At 47.9% G+C, this 19,165-nt stretch overlaps 1 protein-coding gene and 1 long non-coding RNA gene across 2 annotated transcripts in view; one reads left to right on the top strand and one right to left on the bottom strand.

Annotated features, from left to right (window-relative positions):
• The first annotated feature begins 7,892 nt into the window (after positions 1-7,892).
• The window catches only part of CGN (cingulin), a 79,224-nt gene continuing 67,951 nt past the window's right edge, over positions 7,893-19,165 (top strand). Inside the window, exon 1 of the mRNA XM_081173465.1 lies at positions 7,893-7,977. The gene's annotated coding sequence lies outside the window, so the exon portion shown is untranslated. The remainder of the gene's footprint in view (positions 7,978-19,165) is intronic.
• LOC308575653 lies at positions 14,321-16,213 on the bottom strand. The gene is made up of 2 exons (XR_014002905.1): positions 15,695-16,213; positions 14,321-14,620 (listed from the first exon to the last, which is right to left on the bottom strand). It is a non-coding gene; the product is annotated as an uncharacterized lncRNA (long non-coding RNA).

A 19,165-nucleotide genomic window follows, 5' to 3' on the forward strand; every position in this document is an offset into this window, starting at 1 on the left:
CCCTCCTCTATGTGACATCCTTTGATATATTTGAACATGGCTATCATATCACCCCTTAACCTTCTCTTCTCCAGGCTAAACATGCCCAGCTCCCTTAGCCGTTCCTCATAAGGCATCGTTTCCAGGCCTTTGACCATTTTGGTTGCCCTCTTCTGGACACGTTCCAGTTTGTCAGTGTCCTTCTTGAATTGTGGTGCCCAGAACTGGACACAGTACTCCAGGTGAGGTCTGACCAGAGCAGAATACAGTGGCACTATTACTTCCCTTGATCTAGATGCTATACTCCTATTGATGAGGCCCAGAATTGCATTGGCTTTTTTAGCTGCCGAGTCACACTGTTGGCTCATGTCAAGTTTGTGGTCAACCAAGACTCCTAGATCCTTTTCACATGTACTGCTCTCAAGCCAGGTGTCCCCCATCTTGTATTTGTGCCTCTCATTTTTTTTGCCCAAGTGCAATACTTTACATTTCTCCCTGTTAAAATTCATCTTGTTTGTTTTTGCCCAGTTCTCTAATCTGTCAAGGTCGTTTTGAAGTGTGATCCTGTCCTCTGGGGTGTTAGCCACCCCTCCCAGTTTGGTGTCATCTGCAAATTTGATCAGGATGCCCTTGAGTCCATCATCCAAGTCGTTGATAAAAATGTTGAATAAGACCGGGCCCAAGACAGAACCCTGTGGCACCCCACTAGTCACTCTTCTCCAGGATGAAGAGGAACCATTGATGAGCACCCTTTGGGTTCGGTCAGTCAGCCAGTTACAAATCCACTGAGTGGTAGCATAGTCAAGACCGCATTTTACCAGCTTCTTTACAAGAATATCATGGGGCACCTTGTCAAATGCCTTACTGAAATCAAGGTAGGCTATATCCACTGAGTTCCCTTCATCTACCAGGCTTGTAATTCTGTCAAAAAACGAGATCAGGTTAGTCTGACATGACTTATTTTTCAGAAATCCATGCTGACTATTGGTGATCACAGCATTCCTTTCTAGGTGTTCACAGACTGTTTTCTTAATGATCTGCTCCAGAATCTTCCCTGGTATTGATGTCAGACTGACTGGGCGGTAATTATTTGGGTCCTCTCTTTTCCCCTTTTTGAAAATAGGGACAACATTTGCCCTCCTCCAGTCTGCCGGGACTTCGCCTGTTCTCCAGGAATTCTCAAAGATGACTGCCAGTGGTTCTGAGATCACATCTGCCAGTTCTTTTAATACTCTTGGATGCAGTTCATCTGGCCCTGGAGACTTGAATACATCTAAACTAGCCAAGTATTCTTGTACTATCTCCTTAGTTATTCTGGGCTGTGTTTCCTTTGCTGAATCATTTGCTCCAAATTCTTCAGGTCGGGCATTGTTTTCTTTATCGGAGAAGACTGAGGCAAAGAAGGCATTGAGGAGTTCAGCCCTTTCTGTGTCCCCTGTTTGCATTTCACCATCTTCTCCTCTGAGTGACCCCACTGTTTCTTTGTTCTTCCTTTTGCTACGAACATACCCATAAAAGCCTTTTTTGTTGCTTTTAACCTCTCTAGCAAGCCGGAGTTCATTCTGTGCTTTAGCTTTTCTGACTTTGTGTCTACACGTGCTGGCTATTTGTTTGAATTCCTCTTTGGTGGTTTCCCCCCTTTTCCATTTTTTGTACACATCCTTTTTTAATCTTAACTCAGTTAAAAGTTCTTTAGATAGCCACCCTGGCTTCTTTAGACACCTTCCATGTTTCCGTCTCATTGGTATTGCCTGAGGTTGTGCTTTTACTATCTCCCTCTTAACAAACTCCCAGCCATCATGAACTCCCTTTCCTTTTAGTATTACTGTCCATGGGATCTCACCCAGCACTTCCCTAAGTTTTATGAAGTCGGCTTCCTTAAAGTCAAGAAATTGAGTCCTAGTATGCTTTGGTCAAACTCATGCTGGTAGCTTCGAGAACACTGTCCCACCACCTCGTCCTCTGTCGTCCCCTTCTCCTTGTGCCCTCCATCTTTCCCAACATTAGGGTCTTTTCCATGGAGTCTTCTCTTCTCCTGAGGTGGCCAAAGTCTTGGAGCCTCAGCTTCAGGATCTGTCCTTCCAGGGAGCACTCAGGGCTGATTTCCTTCAGAATGGAGAGGTTGGATCTTCTTGCAGTCCATGGGACTCTCCATGGGACTCGCTGAACTACTGGATTGTAAAAGCTGCGCAGTCCACACCCTTGAGGGAGTTTTGGACTTCGGTTTTACTAGGGTGGAAGAATCATGTTGGTATTTCCTTCTGATCTGGTCTGATCTGATCTGATCTGATCTACAGAGCTCTTGAGACACCTGATTAGGAAACGGACCTGCTATTTGCTTTGGTTTGTGTACAAGCAAACAGAAGGCCTGAGGACTCCCCCCACTACCAGAATCAGACATTGACGTTTAAGCTCCTGGATTTTCTTCTGACTCTTGCCAGTCACCTCCACAGAGGGAGCAGTCCACACCGTCCAAGGTTTAAGTGTTCCCAGCAGACTGCTTAAGATGGTGTTGCCGCTGCTAAGATTTCTTAGTATACCCTTTTTTTGGTGCTGCCTTACTTTTAAAACTGTGCCGGACCAATGACTGCAGAGTAGCTTGGACTACTGCAACGCGCTCTACGTGGGGCTACCTTGGAAGGTGACCCGGAAACTGCAATTAATCCAGAATGCGGCAGCTAGACTAGTGACTGGGAGTGGCCGCCGGGACCACATAACACCGGTTCTGAGAGATCTGCATTGGCTCCCAGTACGTTTCTGAGCACAATTCAAAGTGTTGGTGCTGACCTTTAAAGCCCTAAATGGCCTCGGTCCAGTATACCTGAAGGAGCGTCTCCATCCCCATCGTTCAGCCCGGACACTGAGATCCAGCACCGAGGGCCTTCTGGCGGTTCCCTCATTGCGAGAAGTAAGGTTACAGGGAACCAGGCAGAGGGCCTTCTCGGTAGTGGCGCCTGCCCTGTGGAACGCCCTCCCAGCAGATGTCAAAGCAATAAACAACTATTTTACTTTTAAAAGTCATCTGAAGGCAGCCCTCTTTAGGGAAGTTTTTAATGTTTGAAGCTGTACTGTTTTTAATATTCAGTTGGAAGCCGCCCAGAGTGGCTGGGGAAACCCAGCCAGATGGGCGGGGTATAAATAATAAATTATTATTGTTATAGTATATGAATGCAACTGGTGCAGCCACTGTTGGGATGATCGAAGAACCACATTCCCTACTTCCATCTGTTGTGGGAGCCGGGTTCAAACTTCCCGACTGCTGCTCCGGAGAGAGAGAACAGGCTCCCCTACCGCAGCGGCAAACAATAAACACTTGTTCTTAATTTGTTCTCTCCGGCGACGGGTCTGGCAAATTAGTTAGGGCCAAAGGAGAGGGATGCGTCGTTCTGCAGCGAGCCGCCCGGCTCCTGGGGAGTTGTGTGTATGCAAGGCCCAGGGCAGAAAAGCAGAGCAGGCTTCTCCACCACCGTGAAAACACAGGCTGGTCCAGAGCGAGTCATACCTGTTCTTTGCCCACCTCTGCCCTGTCGATCCAGCTGTTCTTTTCCGCCATTCTCCGCTGCTGCCTGGTGCGGAGGAAGGGGCCCTTCGGGGGATTGCTTGGCAGTGGCGGCAGGTGATAAAATGGTCAGCGCAAGGGAAGGAGACAGGCCTGACAGGAGCCCAAGGTGAGAGGTGGCGTGCCATCTCTGCATTGCCGCCTGGAAGGTGAATCAGTGAGGTGAGCTCTGCATCCAGGTGTCAGGAGTGGTAATGCTCAAACCAGACTGTGCAAAGCTTCTCCACGGCTGTTTCAGCATCACCAACGGTTTGGAAACTGAAGGGAATGTGACGGGTCCAAATCGAGTGATCCAAATGTTCCCTGCTGTTGAGGATTATCTTCTTATTTTCCCCCTCTATGTTGACAAGCAAGTGACCATGGTGACCGGCATTAGTTCTGCTGGCCGCAAAGGGTTGCATGGTGATTCTTGCCAAACTTACCTGCGGCAGACTAGTTTCTGGACTGAGCTGGAAGCAAAACTTCGCTTTCACACACACTTTCCACATATTTTAGAGCTAGTAAGAGTAGGAACTTCCCACGGTTAACGAGAGCATCTCCTGTATTTGTGGGCATGATGATGACGACGACAACAACAACAACAACAATAACATGTATGCATACTCCTCCCATCTGTCTAGGTTTCCCCAGCCACTCTGGGCGGCTTCCAACAAAAGATTAAAAATACATCAAAACATCAGACATTAAAAGCTTCCCTAAACAGGGCTGCCTTCAGATGTCTTCTAAAAGTCTGGTAGTTGTTCTTCTCTTTGACATCTGGTGGGAGGGCGTTCCACAGGGCAGGTGCCACCACCGAGAAGGCCCTCTGCCTGGTTCCCTGTATCTTCGCTTCTCACAGAGAGGGAACCGCCAGAAGGCGCTCGGAGCTGGACCTCCTTATTAGAAGGAAGCAGAGCAGGGGCTCAGAACAGGAACTCTCACAGAGATACAACAGGAGTTTTCTCCTCTGACGGTGGCTAAAGGTGCCTTGCGCCACAATGGGGAATAATGGACTGCTCTAATTGCACCTGGCACATAACAGTGCAAAATTAGGTGTCGCTGGTTTGGTAGGCAGGGAGGCTGGAGAAGAAAATGAAAGGCAGTGGATCCCTTCCTTCATAGTGCTGCTGTTACTCCAGGTAGCACACAGTAGAGGGCTTTACAGGAATAGGAGACACAAAAGAGGTGGAAGTTAAATCTCTTGACTAGACCAGTTTAGGTCCATGCCGTACTTTGGGAGCAGGAAAGCTTTCGAGCTACACAGAACCCTTTTGCAAGGCAGAGCGGAGCAGCCTGCAGCAATCTGAGATGGACAAGCAGCCAGTTGCTGCCTTTGAACTTGTCTAGGAAAACAAGAATAAAAGGTTAGCAGCAAATAATGAAATGATGATAGACTGCTGAGCCTGTGGCATAGCAAACAGAGTCTTGAACCTGGGTTGCAAAGACCTGCGTTCAAATCCTTACTCCCGTTATTAAACGAATGAGAAAAGCCCTTGGCAAATCGCTGTCTCTTAGCTTAGCCACCCTTGCAGGGCTGTTTTGAAGCCAAACTAGACTGGCACCATATGTTTGCTGCCCTGAGCTGTTTATTATGAACTGTGAGCAGTGAATAATAAAGATTGCACTTTTATATACTGTATATATCTAAAAAAAAACAACCCTGAAATTAATGACCGGTTGAGCCAGAAAGTGTCAGGAAGAATCTTAAATCTGGTTGCAGTTTAGAGAGGAGAATTGCCCGGGCGGCCGTAGCTGGAGATGTCTCTTTAAACTTTGGCTTTCCCCATCAAGGATCTAATCTGATCTCTCCGGCGCCCTCAGATGTGGCTCACGGCAATGTTTTCTGAACTTCTGGGCTCATTACCCAAAATCAAATCGACATGCTATCCGAAAGGGGTCAGCCATGGCCATGTCTGAAGCGCTGTTTGTTTGTTTGCAAGAGGGTTGCAGAGTTCATACATCGATCCTGAGCGGAAAAGGCTTCGTCTTCGATGGCCTCATCCCTCTTGGGGAAGAATCTCCCTCGCCAGTGCCAGCTGTCCTGAGATACTCTTTGCCCGGACTGAAGAAGTTCGGCTCGAGAACTTTTCCTGCAGTCACCGATGCCATAGCTGCCAAGCGTCCCTTATTTGGCGGGGCAGTCCCTTATCCCAGCGCCATGTCCCGCTGCTGTCCCTTATTGATGATGTTCCTTAAATAAGCTACTGAAGGTAATGGGGCCCTTTCTATGTCCAGCTATCCGTTGTCAACAAAAAATTGTTGCTTTTTGTGTGTTGAATATATGTTATATGGTAATTCATGGACCTAATAGGTATCTAAAGCCATTTGCACGCAACAAAATATGTATTTTATCAAAGTAATTGTTGATCCCTTATTTTGGCTGCTGGTCCCTTATTTTCGAGGCTGCTGGTCCTTTATTTTCAAATCTGTAAGTTGACAGCTATGGCCGATGCAGGCATTTTTAAACAGGGGGTCAGGAACTGGCGTCCCCCAAGTCAAACCCGGCTTAATTAAGACAAAATGTCATTCTGGCCTCATGGTGAGCCACCAAGAGTCAAGGAAAGGGGGATATGAGGGAACTGAGCGGGGTTCTTCCAACCCTTCAGTTTTTGACAGGCTGGTCATTCAACAAGAGTTGCTGCTGACACATGTCAATCTCCCAGCTGTGGGGATTTGGCAAGGCTTCAATTTTGACCCAGGCAGCGGCCCAGCCAGTTTGTGAGGCCAAGATCCAGCCTTGGAATATGCAAAACAAAAATAAGAGTTCCATGGAGCATGTCCAGAGTGCTTTCTCCTCCCTCACCCGCTGTAGCTTTGATAGTGTGTTGTTGCAAAATGACAAAAGGGTCGTGTGTCACCCTGAAGACCTTTATTAAGCCTCACAATTTTGACTTTTTTAAAAATAAAGAATGGCCTGTGTTTTTAAAATGGATTATATATGGATTATATAGAGTGGTGCCTCGCAAGACGAAAAGAATCCGTTCTGTGATTCTCTTTGTCTAGCGGTTTTTTTGTCTTGTGAAGCAAGCCCATTGACGGATTAGCGGGTTAGCGCTATTAGCGGCTTTTAGCGGCTTATCGGCTGATCGGATCAGCTGATAAGCGGCTTGGGGGAAAGGAAAAAAAACCCAGCAGGAACTCGCAAAACACTGTTGTCTTGCGAAGCAAGCCCATAGGAAATTCGTTTTGTGAAGCACCTCCAAAACGGAAAACTCTTTCGTCTAGCGAGTTTTCCGTCTTGCGAGGCATTCGTCTTGCGGGGCACCACTGTATACATGTTGTTGTTTAGTTGTTTAGTCCTGTCCGCCTCTTTGTGACCCCCTGGACCAGAGCACGCCAGGCCCTCCTGTCTTCCACTGCCTCCCTCATGCTGGTAGCTTCAAGAACACTGTCCCACCATCTCGTCCTCTCTCGTCCCCTTCTCCTTGTGCCCTCCATCCTTCCCAACATCAGGGTCTTTTCCAGGGAGTCTTCTCTTCTCATGAGGTGGCCAAAGTCTTGGAGCCTCAGCTTCAGGATCTGTCCTTCCAGTGAGCACTCAGGGCTGATTTCCTTCAGAATGGAGAGGTTGGATCTTCTTGCAGTCCATGGGACTCTCCAGAGTCTCCTCCAGCACCAGAATTCAAAAGCATCAATTCTTCGGCGATCAGCCTTCTTGATGGTCCAGCTCTCACTTCCATACATCACTACTGGGAGAACCAGAGCTTTGACTAAACGGACCTTTGTTGGCAAGGTGATGTCTCTGCTTTTGAAGATGCATATATACATATATGTACACACACACACACGTATACATACATACATACACATATACATGTATATACACATATATGTATATACACATATATGTATATATACATATATGTACATATATATGTATACATATGTATGTATTCATAAATATATGTCTGTGTGTGTGTATAATATAAACACAACACAGCTATCTTTATTTCCAGTTTTTAAAAAGATGCTTTCTAGACTTAGCCAAAACAAAGGCTCTTTGAAAACAACAAATTAAAAAATAAATCAAACGCCCTTCCTTCTGAAAGGCCAAGGCCTGGCCTGGTTGCTAAGGCCGAGGCAGCCTCACTGCCCGGTTGCTAAGGGCTCCTTCCAGCCCCGCCCCCTCGCCCGAAACTCGGCCGCCATTTTTTATCCTCCGCCCCGCTCCCTTCCCGCCTGATGACGTGCGGACGCTTATGCCACGCCCACCCAGCTCGTGGAAGCGGAGAAAGAAGAGCGGGGGGGGGCGAAGCGGAGAAGGAGGGGGCGTGGTCTCCCGGGGAGGGCGGGGCGAGCGAAGGGGCCGGGCCTCTCGGAGCGCCGGAGCCAATGGGAAGCGGCGTGGGCGTGGCCCCGGCGCCTGGCTCAGGTAACAGGTTGCGCCCGCCCGGGCAGAGGCGCAGAAGGTGTGAGAGGCGAGCGGGGCAGGTGGGGGCGGCCGAGGAGGAAGCAAGAGGGTGAGTAGGGGGCTGGAAACCCCCCTTTTTGCGCGTGAATCATGCTCTCTCCTTCCCTTCCCACCCTCCTTTTGAAAGCAGCGGTCCCAGCCGTGATCCCCACCCCATTTCCTTTTATGGGTATCGCCCCCCACCCCAGTTTCTGCCCTGCCCCAGTTCACTGTCCCCAAGCGAGGACGGCCGCTCTCCCCCCCCCCGCCCAGCCGCTGCTTTTATTTGTGGGAGGGGGTGGTTAGGGTGCTGGACCCCCGCTTTCTCATTTTTGCCCTCCACCTTAGCTACTGTATCTCCTTTCAGTCCCGGGGGAGTTTGTGGATTATTAATTATTATTATTAATTGTTATAAACCCTCCTGCTTCCAGCTGCTATTGGTGTCCCCCCTCCCCGCCGCCTTTTAAAGAATTACTATGTTTCCTTGGAAAGAAATCCAGGCAGTATGTATCTCTCTCTCTCTCTTGGCCCAACTGCACTCTGTTTTGGGTTTGTACTCCTCTTAAACTTTTTCAGAGCCGGGACCCCCTTTTAAAACCCAAACGTGCATTGGATTGACCCGGGAATCGCTGGTGGCTCCAGACTTGCTGGTTGAAGACCAGTGCTCTGGGGACCATGCCTGCCCACCCTCTCCAGTCCTCAGGGGACACTGCCTGACCGCCCGCCCCCCCAACTTATGTACCTACCTAACACTGATTTTTATCACTGGGATTTCTGGGTTGCATCCAACTAAGTTCCAGTTTGACCCATTAGAATTCATCGACTTGCGTTAGTCACAGGGGTGGATGGACTTTGGTAATCTGGTGCCTGAAGCAAGGACAAATTTGATGCCCGCCTCTAAATATTTCTTATTTTCACAATAATTCCTTTTTATGTATTATTGTTTTGCGCCCCCTCGGCTCAGCGCCCTGCACAGGGGAATCACCCGGGTTGCCCCAAATCTGGCACTGTTAGTTAATTTCTAGAGTGGAACTAACACTGAATACAATCCTCTTGGTGCTGTTTCTGGTTTTATACTCCCACCATCTAGGGGTGTGGCACACCATTTGTGATAAATACTTCCTGTGTGTACACACATACACACACAGTGAGTTTATGGTCACTGTTCCTGCCCCAGTGAATGCCCCCATAATGTGTCACAGCCTGGCACTTTCTCTCCCTCTCTCTCCCTCTCTCTCTCTCTCTCACACACACACACACACACACACACAAAACACAATTGTAATCCTGATTTTCTGCCCTGTGCACACTGAATTCCCCCTACAGCTACACCCCACACCTGGAATTTTGTTCCCCCTTGTCTCAAATCCCTCCTCCCCTTCCAAGATTGCTGTCCCAGGGTGGGGCTGTGCTTCCTCTATCTTCCATTCTGGCTATATTTTCCCATAGTGGAATACCTTTAAAATCGCCAACTGGGATAACTCTGGGGAGGACTGCTTTGTGGGCATACTGCTTTCTGAACTGTGTGGACTCTTTGTGGGGCTGACTAGCAAGAGCCGGCAGAAATTCCAGGAGCCTAAATGTTGATGCCTGGGAACTTTGAAATCTTTGCTCGGTTTCCTTCCACGTAAAGTGGGAATAGGGATTGGAAGTGTTCCTTTACATTCTTTGGGATTTGCACCATGTTATTCCATCACATCTTGCATCAACGTAGCTCTGTTTGCCTGATGGGTTAGTGCAGGATAGCAGGAAAGGAGGTGGTGTTTTCTGCTGTCGTAACTATAAACGGACCCAGAAGGGCTAGAGAAGGTTTTAAGTTAGATGCACCTTCAGAAATACCATGGGAGGAACCCACTAGTGGGTTTTCTCTGGTGTAAATCAGGATTGCACTGGGAGCCACAAACCTCATGCGTGAAAGCCGCTCTGAGGTTGCCCTCTTGACCAAGGTTGGTGTACACAAGATGTCAGCCAAAAGCCATATCTTAGCCCGTCATTCCTTTTGAAATACTGTATTCTGCTGCAGCTTTGATCCAAATTGAGGAAAAAGAATAACCTAGCTGTTTTTTTAAAGCTGGTAGTGTATATTCAGCCAAAAAGGGACTTTGATTCTGGAAGGGGGTCTGTTTGTGTTAGCTAAGGCTTCAAACTTTGAGCAGTTTTGGGGATGGTTTATTTTGATGCGATGTGTATGGCGTGGCTCCAAAAACCACCAACTCAGGATAAAATCCTCCTTTTATTACCTCTCTGGTCATTGCACTGTTTTACTGCAAGGGATGCTTTGATTGTGAAGGCAGGCCTCTCTCTCTCTTTTTCTTGCTCCAAGCTTGCTCTTCAATAAATAACCTCCTGTTAATGTTCCCTTGTGTGTAAACTAAAGGGTTGCCTTTTTAGAGTCACATTGGTGTTGGTAATTGCTATAAGGTAGGAGGCGCAAAATGAGTACTGTAAAACTAGATCAGGCTTCCTTGGCCTACAACTCCCATGATCCCTAGCTAGCAGGACCAGTGGTCAGGGATGATAGGAACTGTAGTCTCAAAACATCTGGAGGGCCGAGTTTGAGGAAGCCTGAACTAGATGAGAGAGATGTGTGCAAGCCTTTGAGCATCACAGAACTCTTTGGGTGGAAGGGAAGAGTAACAGACTGATGCATTTATGCGCATAAACCACAGTAGCTCGGAGGCCTGAAACAAAATGAATTAATCCAGCACCCCACTTTCCACAGTGACTAGAAAGAGGGCCACAAAATCGCCCCCCAATTGCCTGACTTGCAGCATCTAGTTTTCAGAGGTAGTGTGTCTTGGAAGATGGCGGTGCCATTCCCAAGCGTTATATGGCTACTGAGAACGGGAGAGTTTTGCTAGATTAGATCAGGGTGTCCAAGTTATGGCAATCAGAGGTATACTGTGTCCAAACGTGGAGGCTCTATTTAGACTTACAGTATCTTCCATTAATTTGCCTCTCTCTTGGGAGGTTTCCTGCCCCTGATTGCAAGCTCCAAATCCCTCTTCTGTTATTATGATTATTATTATTTTGTCGCAGCATTTATATCCTGCTTTTTCTCCAGGGATCTAAAGATGATTAAGATAGTTCTGCCCTCCATCTCCATTTTATCCTTACAATAGCCCTGTGAGGTAGGTTAGACTGAAATGCAGAGACTTGGCCCAAGGCCCCCCAGCGAGCTTTATAGCTGAATAAGGGGATTTGAACCCTGGTTTCCCAGGTCCTAGTCCAACACTCCTAATCACCGCACCTGGGAGATCACGGTTCAAATCGCCCACGCACAGTCTCTTAGCTTAATCCGTTGGGTCTGCAGAAACCTACCTAGAAGGGTTGCTGAGAGGATAAAACCAGGAGATCCTTGGAGGAAAGGCTCAAGATACATAAAATGAATAAAACAACTTTCTTCCTATCCAAGAAGCAGCAAAGGGTTCTTTAAAAAAACAACAACACAACCCCACAGTTAAAGGCAAAGCTGGTGTTGTTCCTTTGCCCTGGGGAGGAAGGGATTAAAAGAGGCCTTTGACTACGTGACCTTTTGGAATGCGAAGGAATAGGAATCCTATTATAAATCGCTTTGAGGTGGGGCTGGAGGAAGGAAGTGACCCCAGCTATATCAGCAATGCAAAGATTTGCTCTCTCTCTCTCTCTCTCAAAGGATAGGGAACCTGATGCCCTCAAGGTGTTGCTGAACTACCATTCCTGGCCATTTGGCTGTGCTGGAGATTTGGAATCCCAACAACATTATATATTGTTATTACATTCATATGTACACCACATTTTCCCAAGGAACTCAAGCTCCTCCTCCTCCCCATTTCATCCTCAGCGACAACCCTGTGAGGTGGGTTAGGCTAAGAGATTCGTGACTGGCCCAAGGGCACCCAGTGGCTGCGTGGGGATTCGAACCCTGGTCTCCCAGGTCATAGTCCAACACTCTAGCCATTTGTACCACTGGCTCTGGTACAAATTTCAGGCCTCAGGTTGCCTGATATATAGAGCAAAACTTTGCATTGCTGATAGATGGGAGTCATTTTCTCTCTCTATCCCCCCCCCTTTTTTCTAACTGGAAACAACCCCCCCTCCACCAGGAAGCCCCTCTGTTGCTAAATCCTGTTGTGGTCATCTCCCCCCCCCCCACCTTGTCCCACTCCCAAATTTGCAAAAAAATAACTGGCTTTTGATTTGGAACAGTTTAGGAAAGTTACAGTGAAATAAGATTTCAGCCTTAAACTGCTATCCTAGGCACACATACAGTCAACATTATTGGGGCTTACTTCTGAGTAAGGATGCGTAGGGTCAAGCTCTCTCTCTCACGCACGCACACATGCGCGCACGCACACACAGAAAGTGAACTATGCACTTGCATTGAAATTGACAATTGCTTTCCCGTAACACTGCCCCTTCTTACAATTAACCTTCTTGGTGCGATACATCTTTGCATTGAAAAACACAGCTGCTTTTGTGAAATCTATCCAGTGGAACCTTGGTTTCTGAACTTCACCCGTTCAGGGAGTCTGTTCGATTCCTGAAACAGTTTGGGAACCAAAGCGCAGCTTCTGATACAAGTCGTCTGCTTTTTTTCTGGGGGTGCTCAAGAGTACACAGTACTGGCAATTTTTCCCCCTAGGCAATAAGCACTGCGTAAGAGCTCCTGAATTCAGTAAGGCTTCCTTCCAGTAGGGTTAGGATTGCAGCCTTCGTTCCAAAGTGACTGCAAAATTCGTATTTTCTCCGATTTTTGACCACCATCCTCTCTCTCCAGGTATTCAGTTTGAGGTTTCCTCTTACACCTTCAGGGTGTACGTCCTCCTCTCTCCCTTCCATCGCCTGATTGAAACTAGAGTAAAGGCTGAAATTCTAGTTTTCCCCATAAATGGAGAACAATATCCCAGTGTCTGGGGCTGCTGCCTTTAAGTTGCTGGGAGTTGCGGTTTCTCGCATCCATCTGGGAGACCTCATTGCTTAATTGGCTATTTCTGCAAAGAATTTGCCCATTGTCAAATCCTGTTTGGATAAAGTAAGCGGGGGCGGGGGGTGGACTTAGATCTAGCTAAAGTGCTGACCTTTTTTCTTTTCTTTTTTTGAATAAAATAAATAAATCCACAAGGGCCAGCCCCCTGGAGATTTCGGCTTCAGCAGGAGCCGCTGTCAAAGGTCAGCGGCCGAGAGGGCAAACGAAGGGCGATCGATATCAATTCTTGCCCTGCTGAGAGGAAGGTTTCTAAAAATATATAAAAACGAACCAACGTGGCTAGCGAGTTCAAGTTTCTAGGCTTTGTGGCATTAAAGAAACAGCCCCCTCCGGATCCAGAATCCTAAAATCCTGATGGAATCTTTTATATTCATGTCCTGACACATCACTGGTTTGCTAGATGAGATGGGATGGGGCTGTTCTGTGGGGAATGCAAGTCCAAAGTGTCTATACCACCACCTTAGGCATCTTGTATGAGTCATACAATCGGCACACACTCCTTTTAACAAGAGGAAACCCAGCCAGATGAGCGAGCTATAAATAATAAATTATTATAATAATAATATTATTACAGTGGACGCTCAGGTTATGAATGTGATCCGTGCGGGATGCACATTTGCAACCTGCAGAGTTCGCAACCTACAACGGTGTGTCTGCGCACATGCGAGTTGCGAGTTGATGTGTCTGTGCATGTGCAAAGTGCAGTTTAGTGCTTCTGCACATGTGCGACCGCCGAAACCTGGAAGTAACCCGTTCCAGTACTTCCAGGTTTCGGCGGTCCGTAACCCGAGGTATGACTGTATTATTAAATGAAAGCTTGGTATGAATGTTGTGCCTCATGCCTATGGTGTACGTATAATAATAATAAAAATAATTTATTATTTATACCCCGCCCATCTGGCTGGGTTTCCCCAGCCACTCTGGGCAGCTTCCAACAGAATATTAAAATACAATAATCTATTAAAATTTAAAAGCTTCCCTAAAGAGGGCTGCCTTCAGATGTCTTCTAAAAGTCTGGTAGTTGTTCTTCTCTTTGACATCTGGTGGGTGGGCGTTCCACAGGGTGGGCGCCACCACCGAGAAGGCCCTCTGCCTGGTTCCCTGTAACTTCGCTTCTTGCAATGAGGGAACCGCCAGAAGGCCCTCGGAGCTGGACCCCAGTGTCTGGGCACACATAGATTGGCAGATAGTCCAATCCCTGGCATACCCACAAAGGACTGGAAAAGATTCCATGCCTGAGACCCTGGAGAGCTGCTGCCAGTCCGTGTAGGCAATACTGACCTAGATGGACCTCCGTAAAAGGCAGCTGCTACCTGCATCCCTGCATGTAGCATCTATGATTTTTTCCTGTACACATCGTAGAGAATATGTCTGATCATTATGTGAGATTACATCCCTCCTGGGGCGTCTCCAAAACCGCTTGCTAAAGACAAGAGCCCCTGTGTGCATCTATCTTGGTGAGTTTATTTTGTTAATCTCTTCGGTGCTAGGCTTGAGCGCTGGCATGAGCAGAATCCTGCACCTCCCTTCTGTAATGCGATGCCTTTAAAATTTTAATGTTCCAACTCTCAAGTGGCAGTTTCCACGGCAGGCGATGATAACCTGAGCCCTTTGCGAGTTGTCGAAAATCTGAATAATTCCACTGTTCGCCTGCAACCTTGAGTGACGGGTCTGGTACTTCTGGTTAAGGGCGGTGTCCGAATGTCATACTTTCAGGGTGTCGCCAGCTTAAAAGTGTAGCCACCTGTCGAGAAACGGAGAGGTGATCGAATTGAGGTCACCTGCTGGCCTTTGCGTTGACCTTGTCACAGATGCGTCATTTGAGAAACCTTGTCCCTGTCACAAAAGTCCACCTCTGCAAACACCCCTGGTTTAAAATATACCCATTTCACAGATCGGAAGTCAGTGGCACCCAGGGACTGGCATATCCCTGTCTCTGATAATAAAAATGCTGTCCTTATTTCACCTCTGGGGGAAGGTATTGGGGGTTACTGCCCTAAAAATAAAATGTAAAGTTCGCTCATGGTTGCTAGATTTTCCTGCTACTTTCCTTGATTTAAATCTCTTGAGCAGGGTTTGGCAGCATCATCGTGTAAGTGTGTGTACATCTGAGGAAAATATTCAGAACACACCTCCCTTTCCAGATAGCACATTTCGAAGGTTCTGCCATAATCACAGCCAGATTTGTAATGTTCTTCACCCCCTGACAAGGCAATCCTATCCATTATCTACTCGGAAGCAAGCCCCACTGAGTTCAATGGGACTTGCTCCCAGGTAAGCCTAGGATCGCAACCTCAGGATTGGCTGCCAAGTTCTCGAGATCCTGGTGGAAAAAAATTCCCTTTTATACTGGCTTCACAGTCCAGTGTTTTGGCAAAGAAACTGACTTTATTTTCTTCCCAAACTAATTTCACCCCCTTTCCCTTATCCTACTCCAACCTGTTAGGCTGGTTTTTTGCTCCTGTCCCCCACCAGGTTCAGGTTTCTGTTGGAAGAAAGTATTTAAAAAGTCCTCTGTATGTGGTTAAAAAAACACAACTTGGCTGCTGTTCCTGTCTCCAGGTTGGAACAGTGTGTGACCACAAAATGGTGGGTGGTTTTTTAAAAAATAATTGTTGGTGGTTACATTATATTATACTTTATTTTAATATTTGCATACCCTCACCTGTTGCAAGGAGCCCTGAGTCTTTTTTTTATGGAAAGAGGCTTTACATAAATTTAATAATACTGAAACTTAACTACAGAATTTCCCACTCTTCCATTTTCGCCCAGAAACCTCCCCCAGCCGCAAATTTGAAATTAAATAGCTTCATCCTACCCCGCAAGGTTGTTGTGATGAGAAAGCTACTCCCTCCACAAACCTGAATGGCTTTCGAAGGGGTGTAGGCGCTGGTTTTTGGCCATGTGGACAGCTGGTCCCAGACCAGGAAGCTGGGGTTTAGAACTCCCTTTTCCCGGGGGTCAAAGCTCACCTCCTTCCCCCCATTGAAAGCCTCACCTTTGCAAGACGGCTCTAAATTGTCGGCTGGGATATTTTGGAGCGGGCGGGGAAGGAGTGATTTGTTTAATGCTTTGACGGCGCACACTCTGATGAACGCTTCAGGGGCATCCGAAAAAGCAGGAAGCAATTTCTATGCATTGTTTGTTTCTCTTTGGGGAGTGTGGCTTATGATTAACGGCGCTCGGGGTTTTGTTCTTTTTTTTCCTTCCTTGCCTGCGGAAGGATAAAACCTGAAATGCATGCCCAGGACATCATCCTAAACCAAGGCGGGGAACTGTTTTCAGGCTGGAGGGCTGCATTTTGGGTGGCCATGTAGGTGGGGCTCTTAACTCCTGGTTTGGGATCCCCCCCCAAAATATCTGAGTTCAGTGAGCCGCTGGGGATCCAGGTCGGGTCTGCACCAGACATCGGAAGCACACCCAACACACATTTAAAGCCCGCGACTCCCTTCCCTGAAGAATCGTATGAAGAGGCAAAACCGAAATTAAATGACTTTAGCCAACATTGCAAGGTTGCTGTGATGGTGTTGTAGAAGGAAACTAGGAAATGTAGTGCTGCGAGGGGGGAACTACAGATCCCAGGACACACTGGGGGAACCCATGGGCTTTAATTACGATGATCTTTATTGTCATTGTCCCATACAGAACAACGAAATCTACATCAGACATTCAGAAACCAACAAGCCTGCTATCCCAGCTATCCCAGCCTGGTTAGCCCCCTAAAAACTCTGATACCCCATAATTAAATACAATACACTCCCATAGAGACGACCTTGTTGTTGTTTAGTCGTTTAGTCGTGCCCGATTCTTCATGACCCCCTGGACCAGAGCACGCCAGGCACTCCTGTCTTCCACTGCCTCCCGCAGTTTAGTCAGGATTCCAGGTGTGCTCTGACCTCTGGGAATTGTACTTCCAGGTGTGCTCTGATCTCTCAGAGTTGTAGTTCTGGGAAGGGGGAACAGAGATCTCCTATGAACTCTCAGCACCCTTGTTGTTTAGTCATTGAGTCGTGTCCGCCTCTTCGTGACCCCCTGGACCACAGCACGCCAGGCACTCCTGTCTTCCATTGCCTCCCGCAGTTTAGTCAGGATACCAGGTGTGCTCTGACCTCTGGGAATTGTACCTCCAGGTGTGCTCTGATCTCTCAGAGTTGTAGTTCTGGGAAGGGGGAACAGAGATCTCCTATGAACTCTCAGCACCCTTGTTGTTTAGTCATTGAGTCGTGTCCGCCTCTTCGTGACCCCCTGGACCACAGCACGCCAGGCACTCCTGTCTTCCACTGCCTCCCACAGTTTAGTCAAACTCATGCTGATAGCTTTGAGAACACTGTCCAACTATCTCGTCCTCTGTCGTCCCCTTCTCCTTGTGCCCTCCATCTTTCCCAACATCAGGGTCTTTTCCAGGGAGTCTTCTCCTGAGGTGGGCAAAGTCTAGGAGCCTCAGCTTCAGGATCTGTCCTTCCAGTGAGCACTCAGGGCTGATTTCCTTCAGAATGGATACGTTTGATCTTCTTGCAGTCCATGGGACTCTCAAGAGTCTCCTCCAGCACCAGAATTCAAAGCATCAATTCTTTGGCGATCAGCCTTCCTTATGGTCCAGCTCTCACTTCCATACATCACTACTGGGAAAACCATAGCTTTAACTATACGGACCTTTGTTGGCAAGGTGATGTCTCTGCTTTTTCAGATGCTGTTTAGGTTTGTCATTGCTTTTCTCCCAAGAAGCAGGCGTCTTTTAATTTCGTGGCTGCTGTCACCATCTGCAGTGATCTGCAGAGACTACCTTACACTGCATTTAAAACCAAAATCGCATTTGGATAAAAACTGTTTCTCAGGCGGCTAGTCCTAGTCTTTATAACCCTGTACCTTCTTCCAGAAAGCAGAAGCTGAAAGAGATCATTTCCGGGGTGCGCACTATCCTGCGCTATCTCTGCAGCTTTCTTATGGCACCTGGAAGCGTAGATTTGATCCAAGGTGGGAGGAGTGCACCCAGTTATTCTCTCCGCTGTCTTTACAACCCTGGACAACATTGTTTTCCCCCTGGCAATGGTATGATGTGAACTTGTCCCCATCCCCATCTTGGGCAAGCACTAGGCCAGGGGTCAGCAACCTTTTTCAGCCGTGGGCTGATCATGTGGTGGGCCGGACTATATTTTGAAGAAGGAAAAAATGAACAAATTCCTATGCTCCACAAATAACCCAGAGATGCATTTTAAATAAAAGCACACATTCCACTCATGTAAAAACACGCTGATTCCTGGACCGTCCGCGGGCCGGATTGAGAAGGCGACTGGGCCGCATCTGGCCCCCGGGGCTTAGGTTGCCTACTCCTGCGCTAGGCAGTCTCCTAGTTCAAGGGACAGGTTCCAGCCAGGTAAAATCACCTGAGGAACCTGCGGAGGAGCATGGCCTGAGGAGGGCAGTTTTGTTGTTGCCCGAGTTGAGTTAGAGAGGTCTGAGGTCCCTTGCTCCTTCCTAAACTCTTCTGCTGGGAAATGGCTACTGCTGCCCCTTGTGGAAGGGAGTTCCGCAGTTTACCGTATGTTTCGCTCCATTGGACGCACCGGACCATAGGAGGGGGAGAACAGGGAAATTTTTTTTTCTTGTTCTCCCCCTCTAAAACAAGGTGCGTTCAAGGTACATTCACCAGAGCTTGTGGGGCTGGCGGTGGGGGGAAGCGCTGCTTTCCCCCACTGCCAGCCTCAAAGATCCCTGAAGCCTTTGGAGCGCAGCGCCCCGCTGCCCTACAGAGGTTTGTGCGCAGCCGTCCCCAAGCTAGAGCAGCGAGACGGAGCGCTCCGCAGTGCTCCGTCTTCCTGTTCTGGCTTTGGGCTTAGCGGCGCAGCCTGAATTCGCTCTGTAGGATGCACACACATTTCCCCTTAATTTTTGGAGGGGGAAATGTGCATCCTATAGAACGAAAAATACGGTAAGATTTGGCTCAGATTCTGAGAGCTGCTTTGGAAGTTTGCTCCCCTGCCCTGCCTCCGTAAATCCTGCGCACTCGTTTCCCTCTGGTTGGTTGGCTGCTGTGAGAGGAGGATACGGGACTTAGACGGCCCTTTGGCCTGATCCTGCCGCCGCCTCTTGTGTTCTTGCCATCCCAGCTGATGGGACTTGTTGGCAAGGTGATGTCTCTGCTTTTTCAGATGCTGTTTAGGTTTGTCATTGCTTTTCTCCCAAGAAGCAGGCGTCTTTTAATTTCGTGGCTGCTGTCACCATCTGCAGTGATCTGCAGAGACTACTTTACACTGCATTTAAAACCAAAATCGCATTTGGATAAAAACTG

This window comes from Podarcis bocagei (assembly GCF_964188305.1).
Source record: "Podarcis bocagei genome assembly, chromosome: 16".
NCBI classification, from domain to species: Eukaryota; Metazoa; Chordata; class Lepidosauria; order Squamata; family Lacertidae; genus Podarcis; species Podarcis bocagei.